We start from the raw sequence: 23,259 nt of genomic DNA, 5'->3' as shown, positions 1-23,259 counted from the left end.
GTGAGTGATGATTTCACAAAAGAACAATAAGAATTCAAAAGAGGCAAAAGCCTTGGGGAGAACTTGTAGATTGGCAGCTAATTGAATAACAAGTGAAAGTGAAAGTCAATTTGGAGAATACACATTCGGGAAGTGAAAGAGAGAAGATAGGGCTTGGAATGGAAGCAGAGCCCCATTTAAATAAAGAAAAGAAAAATAAACTTTTTCCAACTAAATAATGATTTGGAGATTCTTGGAAGTTTTAATGGATTATATTGGAAATTAAAGAAATAGGAGAAAAAAGTAAAAAAAGCTATTGAATTGTTTTTATGTGAATATCTCAAATCCCTCTGTTTTAAATTTATGGAATATTAAAGATATCAATAGGGACACAAGAATCTGGAAGATATAAATATAATTAAGGGAAAATCCTGGAAAATTGACCTCCACGTACCAAAGCATTTGAGAACAAAGGATCTTTGTCATCAAAATGGCTACTTATCATCTGTGAGCAGTAACTGTTTCAAAAAGACATCTAGAGGCAGAGAAAGATAGCTACAGGATTGGTTGCTGGGACTATACAACAGTTTTAGAAGAGAGTTTCAGATGGCGTGTCTTTGAATTTTGGAAATTGAATTCCTTATTTAAACAAGAATCCAGAGGCAAAGAAAGTTGTAAGAATGGAATGGCAGACTATTCCCCATGGAGAAAGTTCTGTGGGTGTGGGCACATGGCATTTTTTTTTGGAAGGAACTTATGGCTGCCTTTATAATTAGAGGCAGAGGAAAATAGCAAGAGTCGAATAGCTTTCTTGTGACTATTCCCATGAGGATTGGTGTCATTGGGACCACACAACAGTTTTAGAAGAGATTTCTAGATGGTGTCTTTGGATTATTGATTTAAGCAGAGATTCTTATTTAAGAAGAACTCAGAGGCAAAGAAGGAAATTAAGAATGGAATAGTGGACTATTCTCATGGAGAAGGCGCTGCTGATGTAGATGCACGACAATTTTTTGAAAGGAACTAATGGCTGCTTTTAGAGTTATGTTAAGAGATTCATTTTAGAAAATGTTAATATTTATATTAAAATATGAGTGACAACTATGATAATTGAGGTTTTGGGAAATGGAGGGGGAAATACTAAAATAAATTGAAATAAGAGGGAAATGAGTGTTATTATACTGAGGAAGAAATTTTCTTTTTTCTTTTTTTTTTTTTGGCAAATAAGTAAGGTAATGAAAGGATTTGATAAAACTTCTAAGGAAACAGTTAATATTTTGGGAGAATACCTGGGGGAAAGAATTAGTGACTACGCTTGCAAATGTTAAATGTTTTACTTGATATTAAAATGGATTAGATGGAAAACTTTAAATATATGTTATTGATTTGGAGGCAGAGGAAGATGAGGGAAGAATGGAATTGTCTATATGATCTCTGGGCAGTTTTAAGAAAGAGATTTTAGATAGGATGACCTCTGATTAGTAATGTAGATATAAAGCTGAGATTGTTGAAATTATAAACATAAATAGAATTTATTAATGATGTTGAAGGGAATTAAGCATGGGGACTAGACTTCATTTAAATATTCTCCTGAATGGGTTGAATTTGATTTACTTCTATAATCAGATTGTGTGCAAATAAATAATTGAATTTAAAGAAGAAGGAAAATACATTGTATTAGATTATAACGTAGGTGAAACTTGATATGTTTAAAGATGTACCTGACCAATAAATTGTTCACAATGATTTTTTTATTATGCTTGTAAAAAAATTTTAAAAAATTGGCAAAAAAATTAAAAATAAAACTTGAGTCACTATGCAGCCCCCACCCCTACATCAAATTCTGAAAATTTCAAAGAGGAAAAAATCCAAGTGGTTTTCTATCATGGTAGGTAAGACAGAGGATGAAGAGCAACAAGAAGGAGATAATATAACAACTGAATGCAGACATTCATCCTTACTTAAGGAAGGACAAGGAAAAGTTTCTTAATAAAAATGTAGAAAACAAAAAGAAAAATGAAATACTTTCAAGAAGATCAAAGAAATCACAGGCACGTATACAACTAAGATTTTTTTGATATTCCTGGATCTAATGCAGGCAAATATAATGAAAGGTGATGAAAAGACTATACAGAACCACTTTGCAAAAAGCAATAAGGCAGCTGCCAAATAGAGGAAAGCATAAGGCAGAGGAGAAACATGACTGGACTAGGCTGCAGGAAAAGAGGCAGTTAAAGTGCTACCAGCAATTTATCAACAAGCATGGAGTAAAACTTTATGGCCAAGAGATTATTAGACACGGAATTCTGGTCCTAGGATATCCCAGAGAAGGTGCTGATTGCTGAACCACCGCACTAATTCTTGAGGAAAACAAAAGTCAAATACCGTATATACTCGAATATAAGCCGATCCGAGTATAAGCCGAGGTCCCCAATTTTACCCCAAAAACTGGGGTAAACTGGGGACTCGAGTATAAGCCGAGGGTGGGAAATGAGGCACCTACCGGTTGGGGAAACCCTCCCTCCCTCAGCTGAGAAGGCTGGCGGCTCCCCCGCCCCGCCCTCTCACTGCACCGGCAGGGCTTCCCCGCGCCGTCCGGTAAAATGTGAAAAAAAGAAAAAAAAAAACTCGAGTATAAGCCGTATATACTCGAGTATAAGCCGAGGGGCTTAAAAAAAAAAAAAAACTCGAGTATAAGCCGTATAGACCCGAGTATAAGCCGAGGGGACGTTTTTCAGCACAAAAAACGTGCTGAAAAACTCGGCTTATACTCGAGTATATACAGTATATGGAAACAGAAATGCAGATTAGATTGTACCATCAAATGATAAGGGAGAGAAGAAGGCAATTTAAAAAGGAAGTTTGGTTTTAGTGACAACAGCAAGGCCTTTGAAGGTTTAGGTTTATTTATTAATCAGATTTATATGGCTTTCCATCTCATAAAGCAACTCTGGCTGACATATAATTGAATAAAATATATAATAGCAACCGTTATAGAAATATTAAAAGGGATTATTAAAAATTAAAATATTATTTAAAATATGCAAACCTAACGGGAGAGTTAATGTATCGACCACAGTGGAGCCATCTAAGAAAGTCTTTGGTTCCCTGGGACCCCAAGCTTGGAGATATAACCAGGTCTTAGCCTTACATACCACCCCATACATAGCGCCTTACAGCACTCTCTGGGGTGGTTTACAAAGTCAGCATATTGCCCCCAACAATCTGAGTCCCCATTTTACCAACCTCAGAAGGATAGAGGGCTGAGTCAACCTTGAGCCCGTCAGAATCAAACTCCAGGCTGTGGACAGAGTTTGCCTGAAATACTGCACTTTAACCACTATACCACCAGGACTCCTTAAATAAAAACAGGGATGGAGTTAAGCTGGCTTCAAGGAGGTGGGGAGAGAAAGTTCCATAAGCCAAATACTACAACAAAGAAGACCACCAAATGTAATTCCCTAACAGACAGTATCAGCAACATGCCTTTTCTGACAGTATACATCAATGTCATACTGCAGATCATAACTTTGTGAGAAAAAATGTATTTGCCTTGCTCCAGATTTTCTGTTATTCCACCTCCCACCACCCATATCTTTCCTACTGAATGTTCTCACAGCTTCACATGGATTCTCCAAATGAATAAACACCATCAAAGTTTGGGGCTAGATTCATTTATTTCACAAAAAGGTATCTAGCATGCAATATGTCAGTGCAGAAAAATTAATTGAACCCTTTCAATTGAGTAAACAATTGCACCATTTTCAGCTGCACTAAGAGTTATCAAATGCTTCTGGTAACTGGTGATCAGTTTCGATAATTCCTGTAATTGGTCTTATTTGCATATTGGCTAATGGATATTGCATTATAAGCAACCTATGAAAGCTAATGGCTGCACCAGAATCTTTACAATGAACATGAAGTTAACCATGCAAATTAAATTTAGAAAAATAGAGTGGTTCAGAAACTGAAGCGAGTGAATGAAGGATGTATACTGTCCCTATATCTGTTTTAACCTTGCTAATTAGCAATAGCACTCAGACTTATATACCACTTCATAGTGCTTTACAGCCCTCTCTGAGCAGATTACAGAGTCATCTTATTGGCCCCAACAGTCTGGGTCCTCATTTTACCAACCTCGGAAAGATGGAAGACTGAGTCAACCTTGAGCTGGTCAGGATTGAACTGCCAAGCTGCTGGCAGTCGGCAGTCAGCAGAATTAGCCTGCAACACTTCATTCTAACCAAGATTGGAATAGATGACAGCTGGAATCAAAACTGGAGATCAGAAACACTATTTGTAATGGCCAGATTACATCACTTTGTTATATGAAAGTTTATTTTTAAAAAGAGGAAAAAATCATTATCAAAATAAAACTGGAACCAAAACCTAATTTCACTAATGTGGTTAATTCTGGTGAGGAAATGTTACAAAGGGTAAAGATACTTCTGCAATAAAAGTATCGTTAAAACAATAGTTTTTCCAATAATAAAGTAGGGTTATGAAAGCTGGACATTAAAAACAAGAAAAAGAAAATAAGTGCTTTTGAATTATTAAGTATAAATACTATAGTTATTAAGAGTTTCATGAATTATAGGAAGACCTAGTCAAAATCAGATCTGGACTTCTTAAAGACAAATTACTCTTTTGAGACAATGGTTACTAATCAGAAACTCAAATATTTGGGGCATGTGATTGTCTGTGGATGGGGAACTAGAAAAACTCTGCTTGACTTAGAAGAGGGAAATAAAAAGGATGAGGTATATAAATTGATTTTAAAAATCACTAAAATGTCCCTGGAAGAGCTAGAATATATTACCAAAAAAGGTTGAAACCAGTATTTCTTCATACATGACATGAATGAGACCTAATATACTATTTAATTTTAAACATACCGTGTTTCCCTGAAAATAAGACAGGGTCTTATTTTCTTTTGATCCCTGAAATATGGCCTTGGCCTTATTATCAGGGGTTTTATCCCTGAAGCGGGATAGGTGTGGCCAATTCTTGCCCGCAGCATTGCTGGCAAGAATTGGGTCACAACCCCCCCCCTCCCGAAGTTCTTGAAGGCAAATCGAGTGCAAAGGAGAACTCTCTGCAGGGAGTGAGAAGGGACAAGTGACGGCTTCCCAGCGGGTCCTAATAAAGCCCTGCAAGAAAGGCGGCCACAACCGGAAGAGTTGAAACTAGATAAGACCGGAGTTGCCTTTGCCCTCCTCCACTTCGGGATGCTTAGGGGGTTGGGGCAGCTTCTCTCCCCCATCCCTGGGATGCTCCTGGGGCTCCTCTCGATGTGGCTGCTGAGCTGTTCTATCAGCTTGTGCACAGCTATTTCAACGGCCCACTTTATCCGGAGATGTCCAATGGGATGTTGCATCACTATTTCGTGCCTACCAACTCAGAGAAGTCACTGGGGGAGCTGGAAAACAAGTTTTGGCATGGCCAGGAGCACGAGAGCCACAAGAACTGCCTCAATGACGACTTCCTGGGAATGCTGGTGCATGCTTGGGGAGGTTGGTGTTTGTTTCCTTGATATAGAAGAAGTATATAGAAGTTTTGACTTGTAATATTTTGCCAACCATAATCCTCTTTCCCAGGTTCTGAGAAGTCAATTGCATTTCTCAAATGAAGATGGTTTTAGTGCTACATGGAAAGCTCTGATGGATAGTAGAGATAAATATCTATGGTTCATCTGGAGGTACCCATGTATATCGAAGACTGAAACTTGGAATGTAGAAAGAATAAAGAAATGATTTAATAAATGGGAAAAAAAAGAATACTGTGTACCTTTGACAATAAAAAGAATAACAGATTTGAAAGAATGTAGGCTGATCTTATGGAGTCTAATGAATACATGTAGTAAATATGGTAAAGAATGGACAACGAGAAAATTAAAAAAAGCATTTTATTCTCAATGCAAAATGGGAAAATTCTCATTAAGAAGAACTATTCCTACTTCTTTAAAATCCTCTATTTCCCTTATTTCAAATAAAAATAGTTATGAAATTGTTCAACTTTTTAAAAACAGAGTAATATAGATACAATAAAGACTTAGTTGGAGCTTAAATCCTGGCAAATACAGGAATACATCCATGTACATAATCTTGACAACAACATAGAAATGGCTTTCCATTCTGCCTTTGGGATTTTTTTTCTACTTCTTAAGTCTAGTCTAGCCCAAAGACCATCTAGTCAGACCAGTTAGTTACCTGCTGCTACTAGTGTTGTAAGTGTAATTAGGGTGCACCTTTTCCAAGAGGCAACTATCAAGTGCCAAAAGGTTTGAACAGTAATAGTTCTTCAGAGGAATTTGAACTGCCTGTTTTCATCAAGTCACTGACCTAGGGTGGAGGAGAGAGGAAACAGGTGCCCTCGATCAACTCAGCAAGACCAGCAGTATTTAGTTCCATTAAAAATAAACAGTTCTGCTAAATGTTCTATACAAAGATATTTTTCACAGAAATATTTCTCCTATTCGTTAACTTTCTTGCAGACTCAGGATCAAGAATCCAACACAAGGTTTCTGAAGTTTAGTTTTTTAACCCTGTTCCCATAAATAATAAATTCAATAAATTCAAATAATAGTTTGTTTTACATCTGGTTGTGAGAAAGGAATTTAAATATTGAAGAAAAGGACTCCGTAGCAGAGTCGGCAACACACATATGACCACTTGTAACTAACTGTAAACCTTACATAAGGTAACAGAGTTATCAAGGACCAAACTATATGCCAAATTCTATCATATAATTCTTGATATGGTTTATATACAGTAAAACTAAGATAAATGGGATAATTTAGTCTGGATTTAAGCATGAATAAGTCTAGATCCAACAAAATATAATTTTCTGCATTAGCAATCACTAAAGGCAGTAGAAAGTTTTGTTTTCATGCCTGTTCTCTTTCTGACACAGAAGAGAAAGAAGCTTGGAGCTATTTTGGGACAAAAAACTGTCAACTGAGCAATAGGAAAAGGAAATTCCCCAGCTGAGTGGACTGCACATCTTGTCTGTTCCCGACTATAGCTTCCAGATCTTTTTTTTTATTACTAAAAAAAAGATTATGTAGAAATTGGTATATAGGATATCCTTGAATAAAAAGAGTACAGTACAATTGTAATACAGTAAATATTGAACATCTAATAAAGGACTTTATTTTTTTCTATTAAATTCTCATTTCAATTGATGCTTCAGACACCCCAGATTATTTATCTGTTGAATGTGTATACTTACAAATCCAAACAGAGTTATAAAGGCTTACAATTAAAGTAAACATAATAGCAGCGTTCATAAGAGGCACACAATTTACAATAAATATTAAAATAGAAATAGCTATAATGAAAATTATAAAGATTTTAATTTACATATTAAAATATAAGCAGTGAAATAATCCATCAATGAATTATTATTCATTCATATAATAAATGTTTCCTATTCAAAAATTCAATATCTCCATCAATATGATCATCAACCCTCAAAGGCCCTGCAGAACAATTCTATCTTCACGGCTTCTCAGAAGGTCTGTACTGTGGGGGAAAGTTTAATATCTAACTAAAAAAGTTAGTGCCATTGCAGAAAATTATCACATCATTTCGTCCCCTTACGGAAATACAAGGCAACCAGGAGTCTCTCCAGATGTGTTTGTAATAAACAGATCAATTAGTGAAGAAAATAGATAATGAAAACTGGGTTCCAAACCACAGACGGCTTTCTAGTCTAAACAACTGCTCTGAATTGTATTTAGTAATTTTTTGATAGCCAGTAGACCACAGGTATGATCGATTGCTATTAATACTTACCAACAAACAGGCCACAGCATTCTGGAACAACTAAACTTCTGAATGTCTTTGAAGGCAGCACCACGTAAAACACATTTCAATAATCCAGGAATTTGATAATAAGAGTTTGAGTTATTATAGTGAGGTTCTTTCATTCCATAAAAAGGTACAACTAGGGCAATGATCAGGACTGAACAACAATACACCACTCCTTCCTATAGATTCTAGTTTTCTTTTCAGCAGGAACCTTAAGTCCAGGAATTTGAGTCCAGTCAACCTGCTCTGTGAGGTTTAATGCCTTCCTCTCAGGAGATAATACTGGAGCGGAGTTCCTAGATAACAAACAATGACTTCCTCCTTCTTATTTATTTATTTATTTATCACATTTATATACCGCCCTATCTCCCTAGGGACTCAGGGCGGTTCACAGGCAGATAAAAAGGTACATATAAATACAAAATAAAATAACAATCAAAAAACTTATTCTACATAGCCAAATTTGTTAAAAAAACAATATAAATAATAAACCCATTAAAACCAATATAAATTTAAAATCTAGTCCAGTCCTGCGCAGATGAATAGATGTGTTTTAAGCTCGCGGCGGAAGGTTCGGAGGTCCGGAAGTTGACGAAGTCCTGGGGAGAGTTCGTTCCAGAGGGTGGGAGCCCCCACAGAGAAGGCTCTTCCCCTGGGTGTCGCCAAATGGCACTGCCTGGCCGACGGCACCCTAAGGTGTCCCTCTCTGTGAGAGCGCACGGGTCGGTGAGAGGTATTCGGTAGCAGCAGGCGGTCCCGTAAGTAGCCCGGTCCTATGCCATGGAGCGCTTTAAAGATAGTTACCAAAACCTTGAAGCGCACCCGGAAGGCCACAGGTAGCCAATGTAGTCTGCGCAGGAGAGGTGTCACATGGGAGCCACGAGGGGCTCCCTCTATCACCCGCGCAGCCGCATTCTGAACTAACTGAAGCCTCCGGGTGCCCCTCAAGGGGAGCCCCATGTAGAGAGCATTGCAGTAATCCAGACAAGACGTCACGAGGGCGTGAGTGACTGTGCTTAGGGCATCCCGGTCTAGAAAGGGGCGCAACTGGCGAACCAGGCGAACCTGGTAAAAAACTCTCCTGGAGACGGCCGTCAAATGATCTTCAAAAGACAGCCGTTCATCCAGGAGGACGCCCAAGTTGCGCACCCTCTCCATCGGGGCCAATGACTCGCCCCCAACAGTCAGCAGCGGACTCAGCTGACTGTACCGGGATGCCGGCATCCACAGCCACTCTGTTTGGAGGGATTGAGCTTGAGCCTGTTTCTCCCCATCCAGACCCGTACGGCTTCCAAACACCGGGACAGCACTTCGATAGCTTCGTTGGGGTGGCCCGGTGTGGAAAAGTACAGCTGAGTGTCATCAGCGTACAGCTGGTACCTCACACCGAAGCCACTGATGATCTCACCCAGCAGCTTCATATAGATGTTGAACAGAAGGGGCGAGAGAATCGACCCCTGCGGCACCCCACAAGTGAGGCGCCTCGGGGCCGACCTCTGCCCCCGTCAACACCATCTACGACCGATTGGAGAGATAGGAGGAGAACCACCGATAAACGGTGCCTCCCACTCCCAATCCCTCCAACCAGCGCAGCAGGATACCATGATCGATGGTATCAAAAGCCGCTGAGAGGTCTAATAGGACCAGGGCAGAGGAACAACCCCTATCCCTGGCCCTCCAGAGATCATCCACCAACGCGACCAAAGCCGCCTCAGTGCTGTATCCGGGCCGGAAACCGGACTGGAACGGGTCTAGATAGACAGTTTCATCCAGGTGCCGGGGAAACTGACATGCCACCATACTCTCTACAACCTTCGCCGCGAAGCAAAGGTTGGAGACCGGACGATAATTACCTAAAATAGCCGGGTCCATGGAAGGCTTCTTGAGGAGGGGCCTCACCATCGCCTCTTTCAAGGCGGCCGGAAAGACTCCCTCCAACAAAGAAGCACTCGTAATCGCCTGGAGCCAGCCTCATGTCACCTCCTGAGTGGCCAGTACCAACCAGGAGGGGCACGGGTCCAGTAAACACGTGGTGGCGTTCAACCTACCCAGCAACCTATCCATGTCCTCGGGAGCCACAGGGTCAAACTCATCCCAAACAATGTCAACAAGACCGCCCTCAGACACCCCATCTGAATCGCCGCAATTTTGGTCCAGACCGTCCCGAAGCTGAACGATTTTATCGTATAGATAACCGTTAAACTCCTCAGCACGTCCCTGCAACAGGTCATCCCGCTCCCCCTGGTGAAGGAGGGAACGAGTCACCCGAAACAGGGCGGCTGGGCGATTATCTGCCGACGCAATGAGGGAGGAGGCGTAGCAACGTCTCGCTTCCCTCAGTGCCACTAGGTAGGTCCTATCCGATCAGCCTCTGAACGGCTAGACCTCCAGGAACTCTCTAGGTGTCTTCTCCGGCATTTCATCCCCCTCAGCTCCTCGGAGAACCAAGGAGCCGGTTGGGATCTACGCCGGGTCAGAGGCCGCAGAGGCACGACACGGTCTAAAGCCCCAGCCGCAGCCCGTTCCCAGGCCGCGACTAGTTCCTCAGCCGTGCCGTGAGCCAGACCCTCAGGAAACGGCCCAAGCTCCGTCCGGAACCTCTCCGGGTCCATCAGGCACCTGGGACGGAACCAACGTATTGGTTCCGTCTCCCTGCGGTGTTGAGTGGTGGTCAGAAAGTCCAGGCGAAGGAGAGAGTGATCTGACCATGACAAAGGTTCTGTGACTACATCCCTCAAGTCCAGATCCTTCAACCACTGACCAGAGATAAAAATCAGGTCCAGTGTGCCTCCCCCGATGTGAGTGGGGCCATCCACTACTTGGGTCAGGTCCAAGGCCGTCATGGAAGCCATGAACTCCCGAGCTGCTGTCGATGACGAACCGGAAGATGGCAAGTTGAAGTCCCCCATGACTAAAAGTCTGGGGGTCTCTACTGCCACCCCAGCAAGCACCTCCAGGAGCTCGGGCAGGGCAGCTGTCACGCAGCAAGGAGCCAGGTACGCGACAAACAAGCCCATCTGACACCTATGACCCCATCTCACAAAGAGGGATTCACACCCGGCAATCTGAGGTACAGTGGTCTCCCTCGGCTCTAGACTCTCTCTAATAACAACCGCCACCCCCCCACCCCTACCCTGAGCCCTCGGCTGATGGAATGCATGGGCACATTTCAACAAGGGGCACGCCCCCTTCAGTGCCCAACCAGGTCTCCGTAACGCCTATAAGATCCGCGGCACCCCCCTGAATAAGATCATGTATTAGGGGGGCCTTATTGACCACGGACCGTGCGTTGCATAACATAAGCCGAAGGCCCAGGCTCTGAAGGTCTTGACCATCCGGGAAACGGGAGAAGTCAGAGGGATTGGGGCGCGCGATTGCCTGCAAGCATCGAGCACGCGCCCCCCTAAACCGATACGATCCCCCCCTGATTCTTGGGATCAGTTTCTGCTTGTTTTGTCCCATCCTAATCCTGATGGCCTGCAGACACTGGAACAATATGTGGATGATGCCTAACTTTACCAGAATGGCAATGTAAAGCTAGATATTATCAGTATACATGTAGTCCTCGATTTACAATAGTTCATTTAGTGACCGTTCAAAGTTACAACAGTACTGAAGGAAGTGACGTATCACCATTGTTCACACTTATGACCTTTGTAGCAGCCTCATGACCATGTTATCAAAATTTAGATGTTTGACAACTGGTTCATATTTATGACCGTTGCTGTGTTCCAAGGACATGTGATTTACCTTTTGCAAGTTTTTGACAAACAAAATCAATAGGGAAGCCAGATTCACTTAACCACCATGTTATTAACTCATCAACTGCAGTGATTCACTTAACAACTGTGGCAAGAAAGGTCATAAAATGGGGCAAAATTCACTTAACAAATGTTTCACTTAACAACATAAATTTTGGGCTCAATTGTGGTCGTAAGTTGAGGACTACCTGTATTGATAGTGCCTCATCTTGAATAGATGCACAATCACAACAATTTCATACAGATGTTAAATAACATGGGAGAGGACTAAATCTATGCATTCCAAAATAAGTGATCACTGGGCCACCCTCTCTACCTCCTAATCAATGAATAAAGTCTCCCAGGGATGAAATCCAGCAGGTTCTGACAGGTTCTAGAGAATCAGTAGTAGAAATTTCGAGTAGTTCAGAGAACTTGCAAATACACCTATGGCTGGCCCCAGAGTGGGGTCAGAATGGAGAATTTGCAATATCCTTCCCCCAGGAGTGGGGTGGGAATGGAGATTTTGCAGTATCCTTCCCCTGCCATGCCCACCAAGCCACGCCTACCAAGCCATACCACGCCCACCAAGCCACATCCACAGAACTGGTAGTAAAAAAATTTGAATTTCACCACTGAATCATCCCCTAATAAAAGAATCACTGTAACACAGTGCCTCCATCTCCACTTTTTGCAATTAATCAAAAAAGATATTTTGATCAATCTCACTGAATGCAGCCAAAAGATCTAAAAGAACTAGGAAACGGCTGCTACACTCATTCAAGCCCTGAACAGAAGTAATCCACTAGTGCAATCTTGACCAAGTCTGAATCCTGAAAACCCACTTTTTATAAAGCTGTCTTCATATTAACCTCTTACCGGCTTTCCACAAAAATGGAAAGTTAGACATTAGGGGATAGTTGTCATAACTGAACAGATCTAAGGAGAAACTTGTAAAGGGGTGTACATTGCAACTTTTTTCAAGCTGAAGGCATCAACCAGTGGTGAATTTTTTTTTACTACCGGTTCTGTGGGCATGGCTTGGTGTGGCTTGGTGGGTGTGGCAGGGGAAGGGTACTGCAAAATCCCCATTCCCTCTGCACTCCTGGGGGAAGAATATTGCAAAATCTCCATTAACACCCCACTCTGGGATCAGCCAGAGGTGGTATTTGCCAGTTCTCCGAGCTACTTAAAATTTTGCTACCAGTTCTCTGAACTGCTCAAAATTTCCGCTAACGGTTCTCCAGAACCTATCAGAACCTGCTGGATTTTACCCCTGGCATCAATCCTTCTCACAATTATACATTATTCATTTTCTTAATCCAACCAATGACATTCCAGGTAAAGTCACTAGCTTCTCAACATGAAAATGAACTTATGTCTTCCAAGGCAAATATGAGATCATGCATGCCCACTAGATAAGCCAAGGCCATGATCACTTCTGATTGTTTTGATACAGAAGAGAATTATGAGTTATCATCAAAGACTAAAAATTATATCATGAGACAAAATATATTCATATACAGATGCCAAATAAATAATAGTAAAAGATTGGCTCTGTGAGTCCTGCACATATTTTTATAATCAGTGATTTACATATTACACCACCCCACCAATTTCCTGTGACAAATATATTTTGGTAGTAATAAATTTCATGCAATTATGTGTTAGTATCAGGTTGATGTAAAAACTAACACCTTGTATAAAACTTAAACAAGCATGCTAGGTTTACTTAATATAGCAATTGTATAAGCCTAACATTAAATTCTGTCTCAGTAGCAGATAAAACTTGAGCAGTTATTTTGTTTTTGTCATGCGTGATTGTCAGAACATACGCTAAAGATGATAGTTGACTGGCCGGGATTGATTATTTAATGATCTAATTATATTATTGTGGCTCAAGAGCACAGTACTAAATTCTAGGAATAAATATCAGTATTTCTCCTTTTGCAACAATTAAGACTTAGTGGCTTTTTACCCATCTGATTATCATAATTTGAACAACATACTCTTAAATGCATAGCCATGAAAAATAGAATACTTCTGATTATAAGGAGTATCTTACAGAACAATAATAGTAAGCAAAATAAGCAGATATTCTGAAAGAGAAACAAGCCAGCCCAAATTCACAGATCCCGAAAAGTCCTATTTCCTATCCATTTTATAAACAAAATACAAATGACAAGGTAAAAAGTTAGGTAAAAAGAGTGAATGTATTAAGTACAGTTCCAGATTGTTTTTTAAAAATGTATTCTAATTTACATCTGTCTTCCCTAACTTAAAAATCTTCATATGCTGGATTTCAACTCCCCAAATCATCAGTATAAAGTGAGAATTCTGGAAATTCAATAAATGTATATCAGGGTAAGGGAGGCTACTACTGATATTCATTCAGATATCAGTCTCATTGAGCTGAATAGCCTCTCTCATAAGCATACAGTTCGCGGTCATATGGCTTTGTTTTTAGAAGAAATGCCGTTTCACAACAAAATACTTATAAATTCAAATTAAATGTTAAATTCTTCTCCCTACATTTAAGTAGAAATCATTTTCTTTCTCCTAAAATTCTGAATCTGTCCAATGAAGCACATTATTTCTATTCACAGGAAGGCAGTATTATGTTATATAAGACGTGAAAGAAGTAAAAACTGATAAATTCACAATAATATCAACAGGTGCATAAAATATCATTTAGGCTTTTTTATTTCCCCCTCCATTATTATTCAATCCCAAACCCACCTCAAAAATATCCCAAGATAGGCTACTTTCCTTCTTTCTCCAACTTTTCAGGCTTGCCAATGCAGTACACAGAAGTACTGACCGAAACTGTTGTACAACTCCAGCATTTTCTGTGCTCAACATCTGAGTCCCAAGCTTACTATAGGATTGACAGGATACTGAACCACATCAAATAATAACTAGGAACAACCACACCCTTCTTATATCTTGCCGCAACAAAACAAACATCAGTACCCTATCCCATTTCCAGCCAAACAGGTTCACAAGTAACGTTGCTTCATGTAATCATTATCAGCAACAGCAACATCATCAATCTTTATGGAATCTTAATGTAACATTTTTTTTAAAAATCCCACACTATAAAACCAATTCTCTTCCATGTGAAATGAGGAACCTTATATTGAAGCCAATCAATTGAATTCATTCATTTTAAATACTAAAAAAGTGAGAAGAATTAACAGGTATTCTCCATTTCACAACACATTTGCTGAAAACATACTGACTTTACCAAATCAGAGGGATATGGCCCTGAAGACAAACCTTATAATAGCCCTTCCTAAGGAACACCCTGCCTTAGGGGATTGGCCCTGCACTCTTCTAATTGGTGTTTCAAAGATTCTAAAGACTATATTATTTAATCGGGTGCTTGGTGGTTGACTTTAGAGTATTTAAAAAGATTTATAGCAATTTTACAGCTCTTGCTTTGGTGGCATATAATTTTTTGCTGGAGTTCATTGCCTTTGATGTGGTGGTGCCTGTTTTTAATTTTGTAAAATCCCTGGAGACGTTATGAGCTGGGTGGTATATACATTTTTGTAAGTAAATAAATAAATACACATATTGTTAAGGATTTCTCAAGCTGGTATAGTCACAGATACAGCAGTCCTCGACTTATGACTATAATTAAGTCCAGAATTATGATAGTTGTTGCAATTGTTAAGACAGTCACTATGTGATCTCACCTGAATTTATGATTTTTGCGATGGTCATTAAGTGAACACCATGTTCATTAAGTGAATCCATTTTATCCAATAGGCGCTTTTCCTGGAAATCAAAAGTAAATGCAGGAAACCAGCTAAAACCATAAAACATCAAAATCATGAAATTGCAGGACTCTACAAATGGCCATAAAAGCAAGCCAGTTGCCAAGTACCCCAATTGTGCCCATGTGACTGCAGGGCATGTGTGTGTGCAGCCATCGTAAGTTTGAAATTGGGTCATAAGTAGCTTTTGGGGAATTCATCAACACTTTGAAGAGTTGCTCCCTGTATAAAGACGAAGTTTTTTGCCCTAGTGCTAAATGTTGTTTTACTATGCAAAAATGTTTGCAATTACCCTGCTTCTTACTGTCAATCTTAAGCTAACTTTTTCTATTTACTATAATTCTTATTTAATTTATGAACTTGTATCTCTACATTCTACCTTTTATTATTCCTATAGCCCTTAGCTCTATTGGGGCTATTTCCTAGCTCTTCTGGATGTTACTTATTTTCATATTTCAGTCATTACTCACTTTACAAATTTTCATGTTGCGAACTTTTGCCAATATGAACAAATCTGTCTGCAGCTCCAACCTAGAAGGTGGGAGAAAGAAGGAGAAGGCAGGAAAGGATTAGTTTACAACATGCTGCATATGTTCACCTGGCAGCACCATCACAGACGCCTCTTTAGAAGGATGGCTGCACTCAAGGGTGTGGGACTGCTAAAACAGTCAAAAGAGGATCCAAGCGCTCTGGAAGGGCAGAGGGTGACCAAAGTGGGAAGTACCCGTCACCTGACTGCCAAATCGGGATGGCTAGGCAGCAGTGTCTGTAATCAATCAGGCCAAAAAAAAAAAAAGTCAAGTCGCACATAGGACCGCCCAGAAGAATGGTCCACACCCACATCTCTCCTCCGGAGAGATCACAGTGGGGAAATAGGGGGGCATGAGAATGGCCATCAGGTCCTGGATCAAGTATTTTCTTTCTTTCTAATTTTACCTCTCCATTCTTGATTCAGAATCCTAAATATTAGCAAGCCCTATGGTGTTCCAAAGGCTGTTTTCTCCTTTGATTAAGGGAGATCTAATGTTGATATATATTTGGCTCCACTTATTTGATCTCCCGTGGTGAAATCCAGCAGGTTCTGACAGGTTCTGAAGAACCAGTAGCAGAAATTTTGAGTAGTTCAGAGAACCAGCAAATACCACCTCTGGCTGGTCCCAGACTGGGGTGGGAATGGAGATTTTGCAATATCCTTCCCCCAAGAGTGGGAGGAATGGACGTTGGCTCATCTGAACGTCCCTTCTCAGCGCACTGCAGGAGAATGGGGATTTTGCAGTATCCTTCCCCTGGAGTGGGGTGGGAATAGAGATTTTGGAGTATTCTTTCCCTGGAATGGGGTGGAAATGGAGATTTTGCAGTATCCTTCCTCTGCCATGCCCATCAAGCCACGCCCACAGAACCAGTAGTAAAAAATTTGAATTTCACCACTGCATCTCTCTCACCTATAGAGTAGCTGTCAAAATTTTGCTATTTTATTTACCTACTTCATATAAGTAAAAACTTATCTCACCATTAGGTTTAAAAAAACAAAGGAAGAACACAGTCCCCTGTATGATAGCTCTATAATTCCCACATTCAACGTTTTATCCCCCTCCCCTTTCACATTTGCTCTCACATTTTTGCCATTCTATATAGTAATTATTGCTGAGATTTTCTTGGAATTTCTGATGTTCAATAAAATTAGTATCGTAGTATAGTACTAATTTTTGGTTTTGATTTTTTGGTAAATACTTATTGAAAGATCTTTAGAGTTTATTCTTCCATATACACATACTGTACATGTTATGGAAAAATAAATACAATTTTATAGCAAGCATACTACATGTAATTAAAAGCATTACTGGAAAGCAGAAGTTGAGTCAATCTCTACACTGTTCCCACATTCCCTGAAGGATTTTTTCTTTGTTTTTGGTTTGCTACTTAAGAGTTACTCTGATGTCTACCAGGGATCATCTACGTTGGGATTTTTCAAACTTGGGTTCCTAAGACTCTACAAAGGCTCGAATGGAGTCTTCAAGAGGCTTAAGACATTCATGCTGGTATGAACAGCACTCCAAAGTCATGGCTTTGCTGATGGTTTTACACTCAGCTTTAGAGAACCTGGGATCATTTTTGGATTTTCAGTAATCAACATGGAAGGACATTTTAGTCACTTGCTAAATAATTTCCTACCACCACCCGATACAGCAACTTTGATACCTGCTTAGTCCACTGACATTAAGTTGTACTCAGTTGGCATGCTTTGTCTATAAAAACTTGTTCTATTTGTGGGCAGTTTCAAGCTTCACCTGATGCTGCATCAGTTCAGTTGCAACATCCTGTTCAGAAACACACAAAACCACAGATGTTCGTAGACAGAAAGCAAAGAGTCAAGCAAAATGCATATTAGGGAACATTTCTTGACAGACTCCAGTGTTTCAAATGAGGACACAATTATTGGCGGATTGAAAAAACTGCTTACTAAATAAAACAAAGGGCATCTTCAAACATATGAACACCTGCAAAAATTTATGCATACAAAATTCAGCAGCAAATTTCTATCTATACACTACCCATTATATATTCAAAATAGTGTGTGTGTGTGTGTCCTATAGGAGAGAAATATATTCAAAAATAGGAGATAGCATATAAATCTATATTTTGATATGTATGCCTATGTGAGTTTTACACTAATAAAGCACAGATCTCACATTCTGTATGTAGTACATCTATCACATATGATCTATTCAGAAATGATCAGATTTCACAATAACACAATTAGACTAGATATCTGGCTATGTAGTGCTCTGGATTGTACATTGTCATAGTTAATATTAACAGTGCTATCTTCTATATGTTGACTCAGAACTGAATATGAATTCAATAGCATTTACTGTATTTTTTGGTGTATAAGACGCACTTCCCCCCCCCCAAAAAAAGTGGGTGGAAATGTCTGTGTGTCTTATACAGCGAATGTTGCCAAAGCGCCCCCCCACTCGCCGCCCCCCTCCCTTTGGCCTCTGCATCCCAGCAATTTACCTCCTTACAGCAAACAGCAAACAGACTGGTCAGCTTCAGCACAGCCTGATTTAGCATAAGCAGCTGATTAACTGTTGGATCAGCCTTCCAGAATACCACCCATCAACTGTTCCAGGCTGCAGGGATCGCCACCTCCCATCACTGCTGTCGCCGCCCAATGCTGCTGCCAACTATCGCCACCTCCGCAAACCCTATTTTCAGCCTCCGCGCATCCCATTTTTGGCCCATTCCAGGCAGAAGGGATAGGCACCAGCGATCCCCATGGCCTGGAATGGGCCAAAAATGGGACGTGCGGAGGCCTAAAATGGGGCAGGTGGAGGCACCAATAGGTGGCAACAGCAACTGGCGGCAATGGCAGCAATGGCAGCGGCAATACCTGCAGCCTGGAACAGCTGGTAGGCAGTATTCCGGGAGGTCGATCCAGCCGCCAATCAGCTGCTTGTGCTAAATCAGGCTATGCTGAAGCTGACCAGGCTGTTTGCTGTTTGCTGCAAGGAGATAAATTGCTGGGAGGCAAAGCAGATTTTTTCCCCTTGTTTTCCTCCCCAAAAGCTAGGTGCATCTTATACTTTGGAGCGTCTTAAAGTCCGAAAAATACAGGTAATTAAACAATTATGGTAGCAGCATAAACTTTTCAGCAGAGGATCTAACAAGCTATCTGGCTGAAGGTATCCAAAGAGAGACTGGACATTTATTCATCATGGATTCTATGAGCAGCAAACTGTATTAAGTAGGGATCTGAACCAGAAAAATAAGTATTTTTTTTAATACTAATGACCAATGTTTCCTGGTAGTTTACAAAAATAAAAAGCACAAAAACAAGTTAAAAACCAAGCATACTACCCTGTTTTCCCCAAAATAAGACATCCCTGATAATAAGCCCAATCGGGCTTTTGAGCGCATGGCAATAAGGCCAAGCACTTATTTCAGGGTTCAAAAAAATAGGGTCTTATTTTTGGGGAAACACGGTAAAAAACTTCAATAATTAAAACCCAACTGCAATACTGTAGATATTTGTTAAAGCTTTTTAAAAGCCAATCAAAATATTTGATTCCTTAATTCATTAAGAAATGGACATCTACACAGAAGGCTCAGCCTCAATTTGGCATGTCACAATCTCATGGTAATTGTTAGCACATCACCTTGGATAACCTTAATGAGTGGAGTGGGGAGAGAATCACCAAGGATTTCTCAGGTGATCTGGATTTTGAAGGTAATATACAACACTTTGTATCAAGTCCAGAAATAAAGTGGCATTAATATGTGTTCAGCACAGATGTCACCATGCATTTCCTCTAAGGTCCTGATCAACTTGAGAGAGAGAGAAAAAAAAGTTTGATTCAGAATGAGAAGCTCATTAAAATATATCTATTTCAGGGTGGTGTTGTGACCCAGGCCCAAGTAGGTAGTAGGAACTCAGTCAGTGAAAAAACAAACTTTATTCAAACAGCTGAGAATTACTTCATTCCCAGTGTAGTTCAACTAAATTAAAGCAAATTCCTCCCAAGACAAATTCCTCAGTCCTATCACAAACTTTGGTCCAATTAGACAAACTGCCAAAGGCCTTTCTTGGCAAACTTTCAGAAGTCACCGATATAAAAATAAATGCAAGAAGACAAAATACCAACGTTGTTTTCTGGCAAAGTCCAAACGCCGTTGCTGGTTTGTTTTAAGCCTTATGGGAGGGGCCAATCATCTCTTGGCCCTACTCCAGAGTCATCCTCTTTCCTTGAGCTGCTCTTGCCTTCTGGCAGCTCTTCTCATGCGTGCATTAGGAACAGGCTCCCCCTGTTCCTCTGCCTCACTACTATCAGTCTCTGGACGCTCTGGAGTCCATACCTCACTCCCCAATGGCCCCACCTCAGCCTCATCACTGTCCGACTCCATTGACAGCTCCGCAGGCTGCTGGTGGACCACAACATGTGGCTTCATCCTATAACATTTGATGAAAAGCAGGTTTACTTTTCTACCAGCTTGCATGACTTCAAAAAAGGGGTTGGACTCATGCATCATGGGAATCAATGGCTATCAGCATTGATGGCAATAACTGCCTCAGAAGGCCACTGTTGGTAGGCTTCTAGGGGGCTTCCTTGCACAGTTGGTTGGCCACTGTGAGAACAGATTTCTCAGCTAGATGGGACAGGGGTTTGATCCAGCAAGGCACTGCCTGTGTTCTTATGTACATTCAGACATGTCATAGCAGTATAGCAAGGGTGTCAAATTCAACGTAGGGTGCTTAGATTGGGCTCGTGGGGCTGCCCTGGAAACAGCGAAGGACTGGTCCACAGTGCCTCTGCCAGCAAAAATAGAGTTTGGGAGGCTCTGTTTTCAACCTGGATGGCCTCCTGCATCCCTCTGCCAGCGAAAATGGAGCTCGGGGGAGTGGGGATACATGGCCTCCCCGAGCTTCATTTTTTCTGACAGAGGGCTGGCTGCAGGAGGCTGTCGTGGCTGAAAACTGAGCTTGGGAGCCCATTTTCACTGGAAGAGCACTTGGGCCACCACAGGCACCCAAGACACAAGTGACATCAAACTGGCCACGCCCACCCCAGCCCCCCAAGGTCAAATGCAACCTTTATGTGGCCCTCAATGAAATTGAGTTTAACACCCCTACAGTACAGCATATATAATTGTCCTAACATCAGAGCCCATAAAGCACACTGGCTCTAGTCCCATCTTTGCCATGAAAACCAGCTGGATAACTTTGGGCCTGTCTCCCTCAGCCCAACCCACCTCACAGGTTTGTTGATGTTGAGAAAATAGAAGGAAGGAGTATTAGGTATGTTCACCACCTTGAGTTAAACCAATAGTAAAGGTAGGATTTAAAACAAAATCAAATAAAATGAGTGTTCAAAAGTCAAGTTTTAACTGCATGAATGGAATATCTATTTCATACAATCCATTTATCAGATAAAGGTATTTATCTCCTGAATAGCACTTATCAGGCTAACTTAGTTCTTATCTAAGAAATGAGTATTTATGATCTATGCAAAGGAAACTTAAATTTCTTAAGAAAAGGCATTCCTGCAAGGCCAGCATCTCTTTGCTATACATTAAAGCACACTTCCTTTTTTTCAGGATTCTACATGAGCTTGAAAAAAGCTGCTATTACATCCTGAAAGTTAATGTGATTCTTACAGCAGTGGCAACATTTTCTGACTACAGTAGAAACCTGAAAAAGATACTAAAAGTAGTCCCGACTTACAACCACAATTGGGCCCAAAATTTCTGTTATTAAGAGAGAGATTTGTTGACTGAGTTTTGTCCCATTTCATGACCTTTCTTGCCACAGATTTTAAGTGAATCACTGCAGTTGTTAAGTTAGTAACACAAGTGCTAAGTGAATCTGCTTCCCCATTAACTTTGCTTGTCAGAAGGTCGCAAAAGGTGATCGCATGATCTCACACTACAACTGTCATAAATATGAGTTAAGCATCTCAATTTTTTATCACATGAACATGAAGACCCAGCAATGGTCATTAATATGAAAAACGGTCATAGGTCACTTTTTTTCAGTGATGTTGTAACTCTGAATAGTCACTATACGAACTGTTGTAAGTCAAGGACTACCCTGACTTACTGCTTTAAGAACAGCAGTGTAATACTGTGTCCTCATGAGACCTAAAACATTTTTTAAAATAATTTTTAAGCCAATACAAACCAGTACAAGGTCAGTGAAACCTTCAAAATTATTATTGAATTTAAGTAATTTTTAACTTCATAAATGATCTGAATTATGGGGAAATAAGGAAATGGTGAAGGTTGTTGACAATACACATTTATTTGAAGTTGTTTTTAAAAGAGATTGTGAAAATCTCCAAAATGAGTCTTTCAAACCATGTAGCTCAGCGTAAGCAAATGTAAAGCAATGCAGACTGAGACAAACATATTTGCTAATATGGTTTGACAAAACACTTTCCAACTATGATAAGAATCTTGGAGCATAGAAAAAAGCTAAAGGATAACTCTGAAATTATAGAGATCTTCTGTACAGAAGGCAAATTTCATATGTGGGAAGCTTAGGAGATGACGTAAAAATAAAACTGAAGTTTCAGAATGACTTTACAAAATGTTGTACATTTTCATCAGAATACTATTGTTCTGTCCTCCCCCACCTCAGTCCAGGAGACACGTGGACTGACTCAATTAGCCAGCAATTTAGTCCATGGCAGCTATCAGCTCTGGCAGCAGACCAACGAACATCTGCCAAGGTTTTCTTTATCGTCCCTGATGCCGGTGTCACAGAAGCTCATTACCGGAGCAACCAGGAAGTCAGAAACAAACAGCAATCCAGGCCAAATGCTCAGTCAAATAGTTCAACTCAAGTTTTCTCCAGTCAGTTTGTTTTGTCCGTCACGAAGTAGTAGAGTAGCCCCTCCTGCTTTTATACCCTGTGGGGTGTGGCTCCGTGACTCAGCACTGTCTAGGCCTGTCCCACCCCTTCTTTTGTTGTTCCCGCCTCTCTTGTCTATGAAACCTGGGATCTAACCAGGACTGATTGTCCACAGCTGGGTCTGGAAGCGTTGCCTGGGCGGGGGGAGATACAGGAGACAGAGGCCTCGTCACCTCCTCCACCTGGCCTGCCTCTGGCTCCTGGAGCTGAGCCAGAGAGGCCGGCCCTGCAGAGGAGAGCCCCGACAGCCCTTCCCCCTCACTCTCTGAGTCACTTTCTGGCAGGGGGCCATGCCGGGGGCGGGGGACTGGAGCCACAACAACTATGCACAAGTTATCACAGCTTAAATATAGAGATGTTAAAACTGAAAAAAGACAGAACAAGTAATCAAATAAAGCAATACACTACAAAAGCTCTTCTATGAGGGGAGATCATAACGCCTGCCGTTTCTGATCTGAGGGAAAAAAGGTGCTCAAAGAGGGAAGTATGTTTTATTTTTATAAACTGATATGCCAATTTTTACATGTTGTAGACAT

At 40.8% G+C, this 23,259-nt stretch overlaps 1 protein-coding gene across 6 annotated transcripts in view; it reads right to left on the bottom strand.

Moving 5' to 3' along the window:
* Positions 1-23,259, bottom strand: part of LOC131184888 (uncharacterized) — a 119,524-nt gene that overhangs the window by 87,324 nt on the left and 8,941 nt on the right. Inside the window, exon 2 of one of the 6 annotated variants that reach the window (XM_058156736.1) lies at positions 15,783-15,843. The exons of 3 other annotated variants lie outside the window; for them this stretch is intronic. The gene's annotated coding sequence lies outside the window, so the exon portion shown is untranslated. Of the gene's footprint in view, positions 1-14,269; positions 14,423-15,782; positions 15,844-23,259 lie in introns of those variants that run through there. 2 more of the 6 variants (XM_058156728.1, XM_058156758.1) reach the window with 2 other exon arrangements.

The sequence above is a fragment of the Ahaetulla prasina genome, chromosome 1, assembly GCF_028640845.1.
Source record: "Ahaetulla prasina isolate Xishuangbanna chromosome 1, ASM2864084v1, whole genome shotgun sequence".
Lineage (NCBI taxonomy): Eukaryota > Metazoa > Chordata > Lepidosauria > Squamata > Colubridae > Ahaetulla > Ahaetulla prasina.
Note: the sequence above shows the minus strand (reverse complement) of the source record. Positions and strands in the feature narration are given on the sequence as shown.